General features: G+C 51.4%; 1 pseudogene; it reads left to right on the plus strand.

Annotated features, from left to right (window-relative positions):
- The first annotated feature begins 1,202 nt into the window (after window positions 1–1,202).
- LOC141745952 (myeloperoxidase-like) lies at window positions 1,203–17,924 on the plus strand (annotated as a pseudogene).
- The last annotated feature ends 178 nt before the right edge of the window (window positions 17,925–18,102 follow it).

An 18,102-nucleotide genomic window follows, 5' to 3' on the forward strand; every position in this document is an offset into this window, starting at 1 on the left:
TGCTGCATCCCAGGTGTTGATGGCACTGTTTGTCTCTGCTCTGAGGCACTGTTGCTTGCATCAACATATTCTTGTTCCCTTGCTCTGGAGGAGTGGCATATCGTCTCTCCTTTGCTGCGGAAGGTGGGGAGCACGAGGGCTCGGCACTTGCATTGAAGGCAGAAGGCTCACCAGAGACATGGCCTTGCCCATACAGAGTTATCTGGGAGCAGGGCACGGTCTCTGGGGAAAGTGAACATTCAAGACACAAAGCGTCTCTCAAAACCTCCCACTTTCATGGTTTCTGAAGCAGTTTTGAGAGCAGTTGAGTAAGTTCCTAATTGTGAAATGCAGTTATCAGCACAGATAAGCACTAACTGTCTCGCTAACCTTTGAAAAATCCTTACCCTCTTCTAACCGTGAGCTGTGTGATACAGCAGAGGAAGCATGCCAGGAATGGCTTCGAAAATCTGCCGACGCTGCCCCTTTGCTCAAGAGCAGGGCCACGCTGGTGGTGGTGGCAGCTCGGGCAGATACACTGCTGCTGTCTGGGACACACTGAGCTCCTAGGATCATGGAAAGGTGTAGGGTGGGGGCATCTCCTGCATCTTTGTTCCCCCACTGCCCATAGCAGGGCTACCTCAAAGGCCAGGGGATGTTGCGCAGGGTCTTGTTCATAGAATCATAGAATGGTCTAGGTTGGAAGGGACCTTTAAGATCATTGAGTCCATCCATGAATCTCACACTGCTAAAACCACCACTAAACCACGTTCCTCAGCACCACGTCTGCCCATCTTTTAAATCCCTCCAAGGATGGCGCTTCCACCACTTCCCTGGGAAGCCTCTTCCAATGCTTCATAACCCCTTTGGTGAATAATTTTTTCCTAGGATCCATCCTAAACCTCCCCTGGCGCAACTTGGAGGCTGTTTCCTCTCGTCCCATTGCCTGTTCCTTGGGAGAAGAGCCCGACCCCCCCTGGCTACCCCCTCCTTTCAGGGAGCTGCAGAGAGCGAGAAGGTCTCCCCTCAGCCTCCTCTTCTCCAGGCTGAACACCCCCAGCTCCCTCAGCCGCTCCTCACAGGACTTGTGCTCCAGAGCCCTCACCAGCTCTGTTGCTATTCTCTGGACATGCTCCAGCACCTCAATGTCCTTCTTGTGGTGAGGGGCCCAAAATTGGACACAGCCCTCGAGGTGGGGCCGCACCAGTGCCCAGTACAGGGGGATGGTCACTGCCCTGAGTGAGGGCTATCTCCAAGGAAGTAGATCCCAGCCCTTTTCTGGGCCCCATCCCAGCACTTCACCACTCTCATGGGTGTTTTTCTTAGGTCTAACGGGGATTTTATTTGCAGCACCACGTCCTTGTCCTTTCCCTGTGCGCTTTGGAAAAGACTCTGGCTCTATCTGCTCTGTAGACCTCCCAGGAGACCCTTGAAGCCAAGAGTGAGGTTTCCCTGAGCCTTCTCCCCTCCAGGCTGACCAAACCCAGCTCTAGGTGGATTCCCTCCAGTTTGTCAAAACCTGTTTTGGACCAGGGCTCTGCAAAGAGGAGCTGTGCTCCAGGTGCAGCCTCGCCTGTGAGTCACTGCGAGGCTTGCAATTTGCTTTGTGGATTTTCTTTAAAGCACGGAAGGACCAAGACTGCGACAAAAGGTATGGCTCCACCTGCGAGTAGCCCAGCTTCGGGGACGGGGACGCCCTCAGAGCCGCTGCTGGAGGCACTGGGCAACCTCTACGGTTCTGAGTGCCCCATGCAGGGAAGAGTTCAGCTCAAGACATTCATTTAACCCACCCCGGGGGAACCCCGGCAGAGACTTGGGTGCTCTCGGTCTGTACTGCTAGACCAAGGAGTTTCTGTTACAGGAGGAAAAACACGATTGCAAAGCACAATTAGTTAGGAGCAAGCTGAGGACTCTGTCCGCCAGCCTGTTCAAGCGCATCCTTTGCCTGACCCAGCAGCGTCCCGCTGCCCTGCCTCATCGGCACAGCTGTGACACGGCGAGGATTCGTCTGTCGGCTGGATTTGCACTCAGACAGGGAGAGGGGCTTTGGCCAGGGGCAGAGGCGGCGCTTTGCCGATGAGCCCCCCAGCACAACTGCGGTTTGGGCCAGGGCGAGACCCTGTGAGCTGCCCCGTGCTCTAGATCAGCAGCTGGAGGTCGGTGAAGCCTGTCCAAACCATCATCCAGGTGCCTCCTCCTGCTGCTCCTGTCTACGCAGGGAAGTGCACAAGGAGCAGCATTCATGGACCCTTCCAGAGCACAACATGGACCACGGGGTAGGGCAGGTTAGGGAGGAGAGATGGGGAGCGCTGAGCAGAGCAGACACCCTTTGGAGCTGGTGCCTCCATAGGGGGATACGAAGACATCTTTTTCGACCTTTAAGAGCAGCAAAGGACAAGGAACGCCATGGGGGAAGGAACCCTGTCCCTGTAAGACGTCCCCAGAAGGAGTCAAGACTCTCAAAGCATGGCAAAGCGCTGCCTTACATATTCCCCCACAAACAAAACCCAAACCCGCAAGTGGGGGAGCTCTGCTTGAGCATCAGGCCGTGTTCCCAGGTGGGTGTGCAGGAGCTGGGGTGGGCGCTGGCTGCTGGGCTGCCTTGGCCCCCGTGGGGGAGTTTCCAAGCCCTGTGGGTCAGCCCCCCACACGTGCACTGCTGCAGATAAAACCGCCGGCGTGGTGAGGACAGCAGAAGATCGCAGGTGAGAGCCCGGCCCATTGCACACCTGCTTTTGCTTTCATGGAGCACGTGTTTCTGTACCGTAGGTGAGGGACTGGGGCCGTGTTTGGATCACCCAGCTGAGGTCTGAGCTTCCCTCCGCTTGCGTGACGGCTTCCCCCACCTTGGTCCAGGGCTGGCAGAGCCACTGTCTGCCGGGCACCAAGAACAGCTGGAGCACAGCGAGGATGATGTGGCTGGACCACATCGCTGCTGTCACCGGGGGCTCCTCCACAGGGAATGGGTTTTGCTCGGGGTTTTAGGGTGGACTCTGGGCAACCTTTGCTGGCAGCTCCATGGTGGGCGCTAAGTGAGGTGCAGTAGGCACAGCCCACAGATCTGGCTCATTCTTATAGAGCTGATTGCTTTGGAGCCGCCTCGGGAGGTGAGTGGGCCAGCTTTGGGCAAAAACATCCCAAATGTCTATGTGTAGAGGACCTCCCGTGCTGCTCTGGCTGATCCCTTTTCTCCTCCAGTTCTTCTAACCCCACATACCCGCCCTCCCTGAAGAGGTGTCAGAAGGAGCACAGTCAGTGTTGCTGCCTGGGTTCCCTTGCGAAGCTGCCTGCCCGCGGCGCTGGCAGCGCGTCCTGCTCCCTTTCGTTTTGCCCCCACAGTCCCAAATAAGTGTGTTCCCACCAGTGCCTGAGGTGCCCGGGGCAGGAGGCAGCTCCCTCTCCATGTGCCACCGCAAGGACACTTGCTCCTGGGGAGCGTTGCATTGGGAAAGGGACACCTCATGAGCTCCCCCAACACCTGCCATCAGCAGCGTGGGCACTGGCCTTCCCAACAGGTGGTGAGATCCACGGAGCCTTGGTTTTCTTCACTTCTTGCACTTCTTTGCAGGGATGAAGGCAGAAATCTCCCTGGAGTTGCTGATCATCCTCAGGCTGTTCCAGGCATCTGTATCTTCTTGTTACGGTGTTGTCCTTTCCTCAGGTTTTGCAGATCAGGGGCTTTTCTGAGTAGGAAAGCTAAAGTTAAGTCTAGAAGAGCCTGAATTATTCTGTCATAAGCAGCAAAGTCTTGAAGAGGTGTCAGAAGGAGCATAGAGAGTGTCTACTGCGGCAGCAGTCCTGGCTGTTTCACATTTTTATCAGTTAACGTCCTGTCTGTTTTCTTAAAATCGTGTTAAAGAAGAGGTCCGTTCTCAGAACCGTTCCATCCCCACGGTCCGACATCCCTCCCGGTACACTGGGCAAAGGGGCAAGCGCGGCACTGCGGTGCCGGCGGCTGGCAGCTCCTTGACCCGCTTCATGCTGTGTTTGACGGAGGCCAAAAACCAAACTCTCCTCTTGGCTGGGGGGGCTGGTTTCTGCTCTCGAAGTGAGAAATGAATTATTGTCCCTTGAGTGAACTCGCTTCAGCTGCTGCCGTGTTTGGTGAATCGGAGCTACCAGGGCCTGTGGAGTTTGGGGATGGGGCAGCTGCTCCGCGCTCTTCCAGCCCTGAATCACTGCTCCAAAACATATAGAGACCTCTGCCTGTTAATTTACAATGTAAAATTCTTATGGAAAGCAGATGCCTGACCTTTCCTTTGTCTCAAATGGTGGCCCAGGCAACAATTTTTCTCACCAAGATTGTCGAAGAGATGAACTCCGGGTTGATCGGGGAAGATATTTTAAAGAATCTGGGAGAATTTGGAGATATTTATCCCCTTAGCACTGATTTCTGAACTTTTCTTCTCCGCTAGAGGCTGTAGGAAAATGCTGTCATTCAGGGAAGCCCCACCAGGGGCTGTCCCCTCCTGTTCTGTGACCCTCGGCCAGCAGATGAAGGGGACATAATTCATTTTTGGGAGCTCCTCTGAGCAAGAGGGGGAGCGGTGAGGGTGGCTGGAGGCTGCAGGACGGACTGGGGAAAGCAGTGGGGAAACGGGGCTGTGTGTTCTTCTGCCTTGGGGGGCAGGGGGATATATATGGTCCTTGGCCAGCTGGTGCCATGGGGAAGGACCCAAACCCACTGTAGGCATGTTGACAACGTGGCTATAACCAACCTAGGGTAAAAAGTGGGGGGAAGTAAAGACAGGGATGAGAAAACAGCGGATGAGAGCTCTTAGTGCTGGGCTCTTAAGGCTTCTTATGGCAGCCAGCGGTGGCTGCGCAGGCTCTCCGGAGGCAACTATGGCTGGAGGCGTAGAAATAAGATGAATCACAGTAATTGGGGTTGCAAAATATCTTGAAGAAATAGCAACTGCTCGCCTGTGAAATGGCAGGAGGGATGATGCCTACATCTCTCATGCTGGCTATTTGAAGCCTCCACTGATGGAGATACCCACCCTTCTCGTGCCCGGGAGTGACTCTCTCGGACTCCCCTGAGGAATATTTGTATGTACAGCTGTCTCCCTCTCTGGAGAGCGAGCAGCAGCAATTACTTCCAGCGCTGCTGTGCCGATATCCCTGGGTGCTGGAGGCACGAAGAGAGTCCCACTGCAGCACTGGGATTCTCCCGGCTGGGAGACAGCGCTCTCACCACTGCTCTTCCCTTTCCCTTGCCAGGATCTGCCAGCGGAGCTGTCAGACGTGTCCCTCCTGAGCAGCGTGGAGGAGACCAAGTGGCTGGTGGACGCAGCCTACAGGGGCACGCGTGACCGTGAGAGTCAGGGCCGGGCTCGGCCGCAGGTGTAGGTGTGTATGGGAACATGTACGCCCGCGGCTTAGTATGGCTTGGCTCTGTTCCATCCCTTAAGGATACTCCAAACAGGGCTGGAGCCAGCGCAGGCTCCTGCTGAGTTCTAGTGGTTCCCTCCTACGGAGGGAGCAAACCGCTGGAGGCTGCAGTGAGGACATTTTGTGGGATCTGACAGGAGAGCCCGGCTTTTGCCACTGTGGTTCGGGAGCACATGGCTTCCTACCAGCCCATCCATATCCTCCTTCAGTAGCCATCCTCTGAAACCCCTTTCTGGCTTAGGCACCCCTCCACCTGAGAAGAGGTTCCAGCAGCATTAAGGCGGGGTGAGCTGGAGACATCTGAGACCTCTGGATGGAGACTGGCATCTGCAGACACCGATGAGCTGGGTAACAGTTGAGTGAGGTTTGATTGCCTTGAGGTTGCAAAGACCTAAGATTTGTCCTCTGGCAGGTGGAGCTGGGCAATTTAAGAGATTCTCTTCCTGCAGCTCACTCTGCTCCTCTGCCGAAGGTGGCCGGGGCAGCCCTGGTCTCTTACGGCTGCCGTGCAGGGAGGTGGATGACTCTGCCTCTGTCTGCAGTTCAGACTCATGACACGCCAGGAGAGCTGGGGTGCCCGACGCACGGGTGTGTGACCTGTGGGACTCTTGGCTTTGCCCCTTTTCAGTCCCACAGATTTTGTTTTATTCTCCCTTGCAGCATAAAGGACCACCTACGGAATGATGCCTTGACCCCAGTAGAGCTTCTGGGATATTTCAAACGGCCAGTGGCAGGGACCTGGGCTGCCGTCCGAGCTGCAGATTACATGGAAACCACCCTGGCCCTCCTCAAGGAGAAGCCGCGATGGGCTGTGAGGGGGGACATCAGTGTCACGGGTAGGGATCTCACTTTGCTGGGAGGAAGGCAGAGGAGGAAGATGCAGGGCTTGGTCACTGGGGCTTGGGAGGAGGGAACCAAAGGGGTTATGATGGGCCACGACTCAAATCCCTCCCATGCGACTGCAGTGAGGCAGAGATGAGTTATTTTCCTGTGTTCTCTTTCCATCTTAAAAAATTATTTGGGGGGTTATCAGTTAATGAGGGTGCTTTGCTCACTTGCCTGGTCCTTTCTGCAATACAGAGGTTAATGTGCTAATGGGTCAAAGCTTGTAAGGCTTTGCTAGATAATATTCTTTTGCTTGAGTAGGGAATGAGCAAACACAGAGGATGTGACCCACAATAGCCCAACCCCAAGGTAAGCAGTTTTTCTGCCAGACTTCAGCTAGCAATAGCCAAAGTCAGATTGCCCCCTGCTGGGAACAGGGTGGTACGAGAACAGAGCAATGCGAAAGGACATTCCAGCATCTCTTGAAGGAGCAACGTCCTCCATGAGGTGGCAGTCCTGGCCTCCCGCCTAGACCAGTTTGCTGAGAGCAGAAGGCAAATTAGAGGCAGTAAGAGAAACGGCACAGGGAGGGCTCCTGCCGCGTAAAGGTGGACTCATGGGGATCCCCAGCATTACAGCAAAGCACTGGCAGGCCAAGACACTCGTCATGGGGCGGTCCAGCATCACTGCAGCACGCAGTGAGCAAGAAGAGGGAGACAGGCCTGACTGTGCGTGCCTCCAGCCTCTCCATCCAAGAGCGATGCTCCAACACCGATGCTCCAGAGATTTTCCAGACCACTCGGCTACCACCTCTCATCCGCTTGCCCAGGAGGCCACAGTGGCTTCTTGAACCATGCTGTGACCCAAACTGTTGGTGGCAGCAGTGACTAGGAAACCTCCAAGGGACTCAGGACGTGCTGCGCTAGCAGCAATAGCCGGGAAGGTTTTTCTGGTTGAACTCAGTCACTGATCTCCCGTGCCTGGGGACATGTGCTCGGTGGAAATGCAAAGCCAGCGTCCCCTTGTGCAGCCCAGCCACCTGATGGTTTCTTCTCCAGGCAGCTCGGAACAGTGGTGGTACGCGCTGCTGGCTGCTTCAGAGGGGGAAAAAAACCCGTTAACACACCACCAGGATGACTGTAGCTTTTTGAAATTTATGGTGGAGATAAAAAGGGAAGGGAGAGGAAAGAAAAAGGATCGCTAAAGCTAGAAAATCATCCTGCAGAGGCCCAACATGTAATTATAAATAAGATTTGACTCCAACTTTGTTGGGTTTAATGCTTTCCAAACCAGAAAAAGTAATCTGCAGCTCTAGAGAGCATCCTCAGCACATCTTTGAGCAGGAAGACCTTAAATGGCAGCCTCTTGTGCCCTTCCAGATGACACTGTGATAAGAAACCATTTCAAGGGTACAAGAAGGAAAACTTTTCCCCAAGCCTGGGAGGCACCGCAGACCCGGCAGGGCCGGTGTGTTCCTGCGTGTTTGTTCTCTGTTGTTACCTGGCAGACTTGCTGACACCGGCTCAGCTGGGGGTGATTTTCAAGGCAAACGGATGTGACCAGCAGGATAAGAAAATAGATTGTGACGTTTCTCTCTTCCACGGAACGATCACTGGTGAGTGCAACAACAGGTGAGGGGGCTGTGTCAACCGGGGGGTGGATGGATGGGTCCTCCATCAGTAGAACTAGACCCACATCCCCAGGGATGGTCCATGTAGGATGTCTTCTTTGGGGTTTTACATCCCACACTGTTGTTTCCTAGATGTGTGGGGATTTTAATTACAGTCTTGCTTCAAGGGTTCTTGGTGTTGTACCTGAACTAGCGCTTTGCCCAAAACGTGAATAGCTCTGTGCTGGGGACTGAGCCCCCCGGGGGGGGGGGGGGCAACCCCCCAGTCACCCCCCCAGAGAGCCCAGGGTCTCTGTTATCAGGCTGCATCTTTCCGCTTTCCCCTGGGCTTTGTCTCTCTCTGCCCCTTTGCAGGGCCTCAAAGTGCTTCCTGACCCAGACCCATACGGGGGAATGATCTCGCCATCTCCAGGACCCACGTTGTGCTCAGAGCCTGGAGGCACAATGTTGCCTGGATCATAGTAAATGTGGCAGAGGCAGGAGCGTATGGGTGTCACAACCCCAGCAAATCCATGCCCGTTTAGTCGTGCATGGGGTAAAGAAGTGATGAGCATCTCTCAATAGTGGCTAAGGCATCAGTACGGTAGTCACATTGCAGTCTCCGCTCCAATAAATGCTTACTGACATACATGTCCACCCCGCAGCCCTGCTCTTCTGCCTTTGAAGATGTACTGCAGCTCTGACTCTCCCATCTACCCACATTTCCTTTCAGGGAAAACCGTGAAGGGATGGAGCATCACTGAATATTTGCCCAGCGCGTATTTGAGAATGCAGGCAGGGTCACAAGTTCTAGATGACAACTGTCCACGACGTCGTTATGGACTCCAACATGAGATAGGAATACCTGAGCTTTAAAGATTCAGTCTGATATGTATATATTCAGGGGGAAAAGTTTAGGTATCCATAGGACTTTATGGAAATTTAGGCGTCTCCAGGCTTTCATGCGTATCTGGGACTTGGAGTCCTAAAATAGGGGGCTGTCAATCGGACCCTTCGTATCTGGGGTTTATGACTGATCTCCACAGTGTCTAGAATGGGGACTGCATTTGAAATGGCTCCTGCCTGGCTTTTCTTACGGCTGTAGTATCACAGTGCAGTTTCCGTGTCCCTGAACCGGTGATGAATTATTCTTTTATCTTTCTGCAGATCCCACCCGATGACCCATGAATGAAAAACACGAGAGATTGCCTTCCTTTCTTCCGCTCAGCTCCTCCTTGTACCAGTGGCAGAGCAATTCGAGGTCAGATCAACATGCTCTCCTCCTTCCTTGACGGCAGCGTTGTGTACGGCAGCGAAGTGCCTTTGGCCAACAAACCGAGGCATCAGACCAGCCAGCTGGGCTTGCTGGCTGTTAACTGGAATTTCACTGATAGTGGGAAGGCATATATGCCCTTTTACAGCATGCAGAAGGACCCCTGCCTTAAAGCTAAAATCCCGTGCTTTCTTGCAGGTAAGTTGCGTGCTGGCACCCCTAACCCCGAAATCCAGAGTGAACAATTCCACCAGCCCTGGTTCGTTTCTTTAATTGTTTGTTTTTCTTATTTAAGTAGAAAATAGAGCATAGCAAAACACAATGAGAGACTGAGATGGGCTGTGCTAGGTAGGAGAATGGTCTTCACCACCTCCAAGTCTTCTTTGTGACTATGTGCCTGGAGTGAAGCAATCCCATCTGTGCTCGGCAGTGCTGGTGTAGAGCCCAGAGGGCACACGGGGCTGCTGGAGATGACCTGGGAACCAGTGCCATGATGGAGCCGAGCAAACACAGCAATAGCAGACTGCCCTGAAGGCAATGGCTTGTCCATACTTGTCATTTGGTGGCTGTCTCTCTTCCGTCAGGATGGGCACAGGTCTGTTAGTGCTGGGCTGGGTCACCTCCATGAAACGTTTGCCTGTGCTGCTGCACTGTGAGAGGAGCTTAGATCCCAGCTGGTCTGAGAACGAGGACAGCCAAAGGCCAATGTGACCTTTTAAAATGTGTCCCCACCACTGAGAAGGCCGGGGGTGCACTGGCAGAACACCAGCCAGGGCATCAGCACAGGCCTTTTGGTATCCTCTTGACCATTTCTTCAACCCAAAATAACTCTTTTTGTCCTGGACACAGCCTCCCAAGGCCATGCTCACCTCCAGCCAAAACACTGCACAGCCACCACAGCCTTCCCATCTGCTGCCGTTTGCTTGTCTTCTCCTGTCCCCAGCACACAGAGACAAAATAACTGACCTCCTGGAACCTTGAGCGTTGCTCCTTTCTCCCCGGCCTCTGCCAGTGAGGACCAGGAGGTTGCCACAAGCTCACGGGAGTCCAGAGAGGGATATTTCTGATACACCTTATAATTAGTCTCTCACTCCCTGGTTGTTTGGTTTTTTTGGCTAGGAGGACCTCCTGGCTAATTCCTGCTGGCTCTGGTCACACTGGGCTGCTCATGGCACTGCCAGAGAAAGCTTGAGGGCACAACAAATCTCATCTACTGTGGAGATGAGTTCTGGTCCCTTGGACCCCTACATATCTGGCCTGAAATCCTATGAACAACGTCCCCATGGCCATTGGACACCATGAGGACCTGGCGGTGGGACCAGCGGGAGACCTCTGCTCGGTATCATCCTCCAGCACCTTAAAAGATCTCTTGGTGTTTTATGTTTAGCTTGGCCTCTCATATCTGTCCATCTGTCTCATCCATTGCTCTATGTCTTCAGCTGCTTCCCCAGGTCTCTCCTTGGTGAGGACCACATGGGACTTGTGGCCAAAGGCTGGCGCCCAGTGAGAAGCAGAATGGGCAGGCGTATTGGATGCTTCCCGAGGTGGCCTCCCAGCCCCCAGGACTAAGGGCTGCTGGAGCAGTTGCTGTTCCATGCTGGGTACACAGCCATCAATGAATTTATAGTGAACGGTTCAGGCTGGCTCGGAAGCTCCTTTGAAAATCCAGTGTCTTATTTGTCACTTTTCCGGTCCCTGAGAACTGGGGGAATTTTATGTGTGCAGTTGCCCAACAGGGTTCAGCGATTTCCTACTGGAGCTCTGTTGGAAGCCCTGGGTGGATGCATTCTGCTCGAGGAAACCTCACAGTGCTTCTTTTGTTTCTTCTTCCGCAGTCTCTTACAGGCAGCCTTTGACAGCAAATGAAAAGGGCTCTGTGCTGAATGCAGGAGAAAATCTCTCTATTTACTATGGGACTAGGGGACTAAATACGACATATTTACTTTTCTATGAGTGCCTCTTTATGCTCTCATCACCTGCTTGCTCTTTGGTTTCCTGCCCTAAATGTTTGAAGAAGGATTGAATATTTCATAATGATGCCATTTGTAATTTGTTCCTTGAAGTTGTGACTCATTTTGCTCTTACTGTTACCCACCAGAGAGCTTGATTGTGACTCTCACCTTGCTTTGGCTGTAGTTTCAGCTGGTTTGAAGGATGCCTTGGAACTTACAGAGCTCTCTTGGCCATCCCGACTTCCCTCTGCACATTTGCATTTTCCTCTTGGGCTGTGAGACTGTCTCTCTGATACGGAAACATGGAGAACACCTTCTTGTATTTAGCTTCTTAAGTTAATGCTCCTAGCCCTTATTTGAGAAAAAACCTTCCCTGGCTCTCTGGGATGCTGAGCACAACCATGGTGGCATCTTGGCTTTTGCCGCCTCGGGAGAAATTTGGCTTTTCACTGGTGCTCTCCAGACCTTGGGGCCCAGACCCTGGTTTCCTTCTCCTCCTGCGTGTTTCTTACCTGTCTTCTTCACGATGCGGATATTGAGACACCTAAATATTTCTCTGTGCGTGGTTCCCAATGTGACGTTCACCTCCTTCCATGGGAAGCACCAAGTCTGCTCACCTGTGATACTCCCAGGTGATTCTCCAGCAAATGAGATGCTGGAGCTGGTGTGCACGCACACGCTCTTCGTGCGGGAGGATAACCGCCTGGCTAGAGAGCTGAAGACACTAAATCCCCACTGGAATGGAGAGAGGCTCTACCAGGAGGCACGAAAGATCCTGGGAGCCATGATCCAGGTACCAGCCACCATGTCGTATGTCCCGGCTCTGCTGCCTTGTCTTGCAGTCTTGCAGAATTAACGGGTTGATTAATTTATTAGAGTAGGGTGTCCAAAGGGTGCAATATTTTGGGATGCAAATGGCCAAATTCTTTTCAGCAGCCCCTTTAAGCCAAAACAAAATCACCTGGAAATACCTGAAATAACAAGTACAGAGGGGTCTCCCTGAATCTTTGGCTTCCCTCTACTCAGAAACACTTTCTTTGCTGTCTGGAGGATGGTTAAAGAAGACAAGGCCTTTCTTGCACCTTTGCAGTGTGAGTTTATTTCATTCAGCCTTTTGTGCCCTCTGTGGGATGAGCTTCTGCTTCAGTCAAACTTAAAAGCAGTTTGCATTAAATGTATTAAAAGACCTTTACTACCAGCCAGATTTTTTCCCAGTATAGCTGTTCTCTGCAGTCAAGTACAGCCCATCTTATTATGAAGTCTGATTGCTTAATTGCTGACTCTAAGAACGTTATTCAGAGTATTTTCTTTTTAAGTCTTTAAGTGCAGGAAAATTGATTCTTTCATAGTAGAAGCTTATAATTAAACATGAGCTGCGCTCAGCTCTCCAGAGCCTCTTACACACCCACTTGCCACCCCGCGCTGCTCACGAGTCCCCGCGTAACCGTTGCAGGTGGTTATTGACCCCTTTCTCCAGAGCCTGATGGCTAATCGTGCCGAGCTGATGACACAGCAGCAAATGGTCGTGGATGAGCTCCGGGATCAGATGTTTGAGCAGGTTGAAGGGATTGGGTTTGATTTTCCTGTGCCTAACATGCAGTGTGGCAGAGATCCCAGCCTCCCAGGTAAGCTGGCTGTGGGAGCAGAGATTCCAAAGAAAAACAAGCAGGAATCAGGCACTCTTGTGACAGAACATTGAGAAACATCTCCAGCCCGTGCTTGGCTGAAATTACTCTTTCCCAAGCCTTTTCACCATTTCTGTACAGCCATAGGTAAGTGGATAGGAGGTTGAGCGATGAAGTAGAGCCTGGGTGGAGCTGGAGGAGACGCGTGGAGGCACACGGCCAGAAGAACATGGGACATGGCACAGACCGGAGTCAAGTGTTCAGTAGGTGACTCATTTGTATTGCTGTTCAAATGGCAAAATTGGGAAAGTAGTTCCGCAACAAGGTTGCAGGGGTAGAATTAGGGCCAGAAGTGCCCCGTGGCTTCTCTCCAAGCATCTGTAGTGGTCCAGCCCAGCCACGCGTGACTGGAAGAGCAGATCACAATATGTGAGGAAAATCTTGTCATAATTTCTCTATAAAGACTGTGTCCCAGGACAAAAGCAAGTCAGAACCACTCTCAGGGCCCTGCCAGATGCAAAACCAGTGTAATGGCATTGCAAGATGGTCTTGGGAAATAGATTGTTGATAGGACTTTACAACTGGCTCGTGGGTATGTTGTTGCCTCAGAGTGTCATTAGGCTGATGAAAGCGCCTGGAGCTGCTGTGTCAGTAACGTCCTGGGAGATGCAATAGGGCTCGCTTTGAAACTGTGATGAACAGCGTGCTGGATTCACAGGCTTTAAGCCCAGACAGGGGCTTCGCAATACACCCAGGGGCACGGTCAGGTCACAGGACTGCTCTGCCTTTGCTGCATCAGAAGGCTGTGATTTTTCCGTGCTTTATTTAGGAACACTATTGTGCAGGACCTGATCTGAATCACAAATCCTAAATTCATAGTTTTCCTGCTGATCTGCTGCAGTGGAACTGACGTGTCTTTCCAGTGTGAATTTGTGTTTATGCCCTAGCCTTTGGGCCTCAGCCCACCCCCGAGCGCTACCGTACTCCTGGATGTTAAACAGCCTATGAATGCGACGATGGTATAGCAAGATCAAAAAAGCTTCCTGGTTCTTTTTCTGATAATCAAACGAGAAAAAGATAGAGCATATAGTGTCTGGATGACGCCACTATCAAACAATCCAAGGAGATCTCTCAATCTGCGGAATTCTACGCAGTTTTCAGACATCCCGCGCACAGCAGAGATGAATGCTGCATCATCATCTCATCTCTGCCCCTAACAGTTCGCCGAGTTGGCAGGTAGGAGGACGCATTAATGCTCCATAGACTCTTCCTCTACTGAAGCGGTCACTTGATAAGACACTGAGTTGCAAATTGCCCTTAGCGGGGGACGTGCCCTGTCCACCGAGATGCAGAATTATGCACCGGTTGTGGTCCTGTGGATTTTCAGCTGTTTGCAGTACAGAAAAATGAGTCTGGCTGGCAAAGTCCGGCGGTCCTCTCCCATGTGAGGTAACTCAAGCTATGTCGAGCTTTCTTTGCAATGTGGGATGCCTTGTCCCTGTGGGACAGGGACACAAGTGAGACCAGCTGTGGGGAAGTACTTGGTCGCTATCCTGTTGTACGGAAAGAGTTAACATCCACATCTTGTCCCGATTCACTGTCAATGAAGGCTAGATCAACAAGTTTTGTGAGGGCGTCTCTCCAGTGGTTCTGTCTGAAGGTATCTGAGGCTGTGTGCTCCCTGAGCTCCCGTAGGGTTCCTGGGTCACAGTGATGATGAGGCAGCCATTAGGCGTTCCCAGACCCTTCGCCTGGGCTAGGCACAGCACACGGAGGAGCAAGCGCCTGAACGTAGGTCTCCTTTGCTATTTGAAATGCCCTGAGGTCACCCCTCTGCAGCTTCAGCAGGACATGGGTCTCCCGTAGCTCCTTGGTCACATCACCAGGAGGATGTTTCAGACACGCCGTGTCTCGGGAGCCTGTGCACAGGCACCTGCTTTGCTGCTGAGTGGAACGGCAAAACGGCACTGGAGGGTGATAGAGAAACTCCCACGAGCAGAGATCTCTTGCAAAAACATGGTTCTTCCACAAACAGCATTGAAATGCCAGGCAGGATGAACTGGCTCTGGAGGAGTGGAAAGTCGATGGCATGAACAGAAACAGGAAAGTTGAGAAAATTATTTTAAACATATTGGGAACCTACCTGTGCCCCAGCTTTGGGAAAAGAGAGGAAAAAATCTTTCCAGGAAGGGAAAACACATTACTGACATCTGTCTGCTCTGATACCCAATTCCTTGCAGGTTATAACTCCTGGAGACAGTTCTGTGGGCTCGCACAACCCTCTGGATCGGAGATACTCCCTCAAGCGTTGAGGAAACGTGGTCTGGCAGAGAAGTTCATGCAGCTGTAAGGGACACCAAAGAATATTGATATCTGGATTGGGGCTCTTTGTGCATGGAGGCGGAGTTGGTCCTCTCATGGCTCGTCTCATTGGCACTCAGTTCAGGAATGTTCATCAGGTAAGAGAGGAGCTGGGTATACAAACCCCAAAGGAGGGAAGGAGACTGGAGTTTATGCAGATTTCTTTACGCAGATTTGGAAATTGTTCCAGTTTGGGTGGTTTTTTTGTTTTGTTTTGTTTTGTTTTTTTATATTACTCTTTCAAATGTTCTTTCCCATTCCCTACTTGTCCAAGCTGGATTGCCCTTCTTCAGATGAGTAGTTTCAAGGAGGCCCGTGTTACTGCGTGTTCAAATAGCAGCTCACTCCAGCAAAGGGAAACATATAAATATGTTAACAAGAAAAACAGGTACGGCTCTAAAGGTGGGAAAGCCAGGGTGGTGTGACTTCACCAATTACAAAAAAAAGTGGTCAGGTTTAATCAGGCTAAATGGCTTGCACTGGCAGTAGATGCTCAGCATCCGTTCATGCGGTGGCTCATGGTTGGGGTAGTTTTGATAATTTGCCTACAGACCAAGGGATGTTTCTGAAAGACCAGCGCACTTTCAGGCTTTGCAGGGAGTAAAATAAATTAATTGTTCTTCCTTGGCTCAGTCCCAGCTCAGCCCAAGCTGTTTTCCTGGCACTGGCAGCGTCCCTGGCCCCTCTCTGTGGGACCTCTCCTTCTGGGCTGCCGTGCCCTGCTAAAGTCGAACATCTGTCCATCCTCCCATCTCCTGAGTTTGCAATACACAGCTTTGCGCCATCGCAGTGGCTTATGCACTTCTCAGGGGTCTTAGAGATGATTTGTCCCTGTTTCTCCTTTCCATCCCAGTTGTGAGTTGGAACCCTGTGGTCTGACGTGTTTGGGCTTCGCCTGCACCAGGAGACGGGGGCGGTGGGGGGGTAGGGGGTTTGCTTGCCAAGCAAAATCATTTGAGCAGCGTTGTGCTTTCAACATACCTGAAGTCCTCCTCCTCCTTGAACTTGCTCAGGGGCATCAGGTGCAGAAGTGAGTTATATACCCCATTTTAAGCTGCGTTTCTGGAGCAAGGCCCCTGTACTGGCTATAAACATCACCTGAAAATGGGATCAAGGCCAGCATTTCTGGGAAGATTTTCTGCCTAGAAAGACTTACTATGAGCTCAAAACCCAATATGGGGCGCTTAAAGGCAAACAGAAATCTAGAAGCACATCTAGAAATCCTCTCCTTATGGCAGGAGACAAGAACGCTTTTTTTTTTTTAAAGACAATAATTATAGGGCTGGTTCCAGCACGGCAATCCTGGGGATGTAAGCACGGTTGGCGTTCAGTATGTGCTGACTTTTCTATTTGAAATAGGGTACTTGTGCTTTGTTTGAGGGAACACAGGGAAAGGCTTTAATTCAATTGCAACTTCATTATATACCCACGGCAGAAAAGCAATTTACATTATCCAGCTGGTGCTTCAGGACTCTCAATTTAAATAACAGAAATTTAAATTTGTTCTTGGCAAAAGAAATGTGTTATTGGTGTTAATGGGAAATAATGTTGCAGGAGCCTTGAACGTGAAGAAGCCAGAAGGGAAAATCTGTTGTGTCATCTTCTTTCTGCTGCAGGTTTTGGTGGGAGAACAGCAGGGTTTTCTTCTTCTCAGCAGCGCTCTTCACTGGCCAAGACCTCCTTGTCACAGATAATGTGTGACAACACTCACGTCTCCGAAGCACCAAGATGCATCTGCAAGGCCAACTAATACCCTTTTGGCTTTGTGAGCTGCAACCAGGTCCCAAAGTGAGACCTCACAGCCTGGAAGTCGGAGAGGACTGAGGAAGTTACAGAGCAAGGTATAAGCTTTGAACAGCAGACATGTGGGATATCCATGTGGGATAATCAAAGCTCTAAACCAGGGCTGCCTAATGAGGTCTGAACATAGGTGCCAGGGACATGTCTAACACGTGTTTAGGTACTCGATTTCATCAAGTCCGCTGTGAGCAGCTCTTCCAGCACCCAGGTTTTCCAGCGTCGGCATTGCAAGACCGAGCTAAGGGCATTGCTCTGGGAGTTTTCCGATGAACAGACTTTTTTTCAGTTTGGCTCTTCGCTGTTTGTGCCCATGTTTTTCTGCACGGGAGGTGATGCCTAGGTCAGGCAGGCTAGTCTTTCTGTCCAGGTGGCTGGTCTGTCCTTGGCACAGCTCTGAGCAGGCAGACCGGCACATCCTCGTCAGGCCAAAAGCAGCTCTGCACTTGAATAGAGATTCCCACTTTATGGAAGAGAATTTGACTTCTGCTAGGAAAGTTTTTTCACCTATATTTACAGTATTTCCCTCAGCTGCCTTCAGGATTTGTAAAGTTCTTGAGGTTTAATGCTTTTCTTCCAAAAAGCTCTCTGAAACCCCTGGGAAGCAGTTGTAGGCAAGAGTGGCTCTCCCTTGGGAAAGGTGGGCTGCTTTAGTGCCGCAGGGCCATGCCTTTTCCTGAAAAAAATACCAATTTTCCTTTGCTCTGACGGTCAGGCCCTGCCACGCTCTTAAACCATGTCCAGGCTTTGGGAAGGAACAGGGAACAAATCTCTGCAGCTAACAGCAATCATTAGGAGCTCAAACAACTCCATCTGCTGTCGGCTCCCAGTTTCCGTGAGGATGGTTCATTATATTCTCCAGAGGGCTATGGGATTATCAGTTTGAGAGTGAGCCTGGGTACAATCTTTAGGTGCCACCTTCATGGTACCAGAACAAGTGAGACCTGTAGGATGTTGTAGTCAAGGAGGGATCCCTGGAGGTGTTTAGAGCAATCAGGACTAATGCCGGAGTTATAGTTCCCCAGATAACAGGGAACTATGGCATATCCTTTTCTCTTTTGTTAACACATTGCTTTTTATGTCCTGTAGAAGAAGCCTCTGGTGACTTCTAATGCTGAACACCGAGAAGTCCCCAGAAGTCTGGACTTGGGAAGCTACCGAGATGGATTTTTTAATATTTTTTTTTTTTTTACCATGTGTATGCTTTTATTGCCTGAAATGTTTGGGCATGATTGGTGAATTGCTGTCATTTGCTGAATTTAATTTGCATGAAGCCTTTTCAGTGAGATG

The sequence above is a fragment of the Larus michahellis genome, chromosome 7 (genome assembly GCF_964199755.1).
Source record: "Larus michahellis chromosome 7, bLarMic1.1, whole genome shotgun sequence".
NCBI lineage: Eukaryota > Metazoa > Chordata > Aves > Charadriiformes > Laridae > Larus > Larus michahellis.